At 43.5% G+C, this 2,005-nt stretch overlaps 1 protein-coding gene across 2 annotated transcripts in view; it reads left to right on the top strand.

Moving 5' to 3' along the window:
• LOC106884241 (solute carrier family 35 member F5) overlaps positions 1-2,005 on the top strand; it is a 109,595-nt gene that overhangs the window by 14,868 nt on the left and 92,722 nt on the right. The gene's annotated exons all lie outside the window — the stretch shown is intronic.

Below are 2,005 nucleotides of genomic sequence, written 5' to 3'. Positions count from 1 at the left end.
GCCGACCAAAGCCTTGTGAGTGGATTAAACAGAAACTGAAAGAACACCGTCATATATATGTGTGTGTGTATATATATATATATATATATGTATGTGTGTGTGTATTTGTCTCCCCAACATCGCTTGACAACCGATGGTGGGGTGTGTATGTCCCCATAACCTGACTGCTCTGAAAAATTAAGTAAAAAAGCCAGGAAGATAATCCAGAATCTTTGTCTGGTACCAGATCGATCCCAAAATCTAACCAGTTTGTGCCAGTCACTAGGCCAAACATCCCTGAAAGTTTCATCCAAATCCATCCAGCGGTGGTGGTGAACAACAAAAAACATAGCAAGACAAACATCAGTTATTTTTCCACTGCTGTGAAAACGAGAGACAATGAAATGTAACCTACATGAACTAGAACGCTGAAGATCTGTACTGGCATACACAGATAACCTTACCATAATAGTGTTATTTCTTTATTGCCCACAAGGGGCTACACACAGAGGGGACAAACAAGGACAGACAAATGGAGTAAGTCGATTATATCGACCCCAGTGCATAACTGGTACTTATTTAATCGACCCCCGAAAGGATGAAAGGCAAAGTCGACCTCGGTGGAATTTGAACTCGGAACGTAGCGGCAGACGAAATACCGCTAAGCATTTCGCCCGGCGTGCTAACGTTTCTGCCAGCTCGTCGCCTTATAACCTCACCATAATAGTGTTAGACACCAAGCACATCAAGATGATTGGCAATGCTCTAAGAAAGTGCAAAGTGATGACAGGAGACAAAAATCAACCTGGAAAGGTCAACCCATTGACCTTTCCAGCTGGAGAGGCAGGTCCATACTGTCCTATGTTGTTATGGGATACTGGACAGATAGAAGCATTATACTGTTCAGTGTCTGGTTCAGTCTGGCTCTCCAACTGGTAAAAAGGATAACAGGCAGACAATCTATTGCAAAAATGTTTTGAAGTGATGAAAAACTGTATCCTTTTATTCATTTCATTTATTTTCATTTAACGTCTGCTTTCCATGCCAGCATGGGTTGGACGATACTGGGTAGATTTAATTGATTTTACTTTCCCACCAAATTTCACCTCTTGTGCCTATATTACAAACAATTTAGGGTTGTGGATAGGCAAAATCATTAAAGCAACGAACCCTGTACTATTTGTTCCAGCTCTTTACAGCCCAAGTTCAAATCCTATTGGGATCACTTTTGCCTTTCATCCTTCTGGACTTAATGAACTAAGGTTTAAAAATTGGGATCAGTGTCAGACTAAATGCATCTCATTAAAATTGGAAACAACGATTACCATTATTATCATCGTTGCCAGCAAAATTTTATGCAGTAGTTAATTAGTCATATTCTTCTTCTTCTCCTTCTCCCTCCCCCTCTCCTCCTCTTCCTCCGCCTTCTTCTTCTTCTCCTTCCCCTCCTTCAGCAGTCTTACCCCCATCACAAGCCTTCACTGCACCATCGAGCACAGCTCTGTGCACTCCGGCTAATGCTGTGGTTTGCTGTGTTGCTCCTACTTTCACTGCACTGAAACTGCTCTACGTGGGCTGTGTGTGGTGCTCACCAGTGCCACTTTTGGCATGTTACATAGACTTGCAAGTCCTGGTGTTTGTGCCATGCATCTGTCTGAATGTGCCTCTATCACACTCAAGGCGCACACCATAATAGGAATTGTTTCCACTTTCAGGCTCCACAATTGAGTACCTCCACCTCCAGATCTTTGCATCTTGAAAGCTTCTCCATCTCTTCCAGAGAAACATTTTCATCTGTTGGCACCGATACGTTGAATACAAGGCATGTTTTTTCCTAGGTGATCCCCAACAACTGGCCTCAACTTCTCCATCTCTGCGCACTGGCACGTCCCAGAGTATGGTTGCCTTCTCATTCTTTGTGACTCTTCCCGAGGCATGCCCATACCATCCCTCCTCCGCTGCTACTCCATAGTGTGCTAGCACAGCTTCCAGTGCATAATAAGTCCCAAATGCACAGGCATGGATG

Source organism: Octopus bimaculoides, chromosome 2 (assembly GCF_001194135.2).
Source record: "Octopus bimaculoides isolate UCB-OBI-ISO-001 chromosome 2, ASM119413v2, whole genome shotgun sequence".
NCBI classification, from domain to species: Eukaryota; Metazoa; Mollusca; class Cephalopoda; order Octopoda; family Octopodidae; genus Octopus; species Octopus bimaculoides.
The sequence above is the reverse complement of the archived record's forward strand: the minus strand, read 5'-3'. Positions and strand labels throughout refer to the sequence as shown.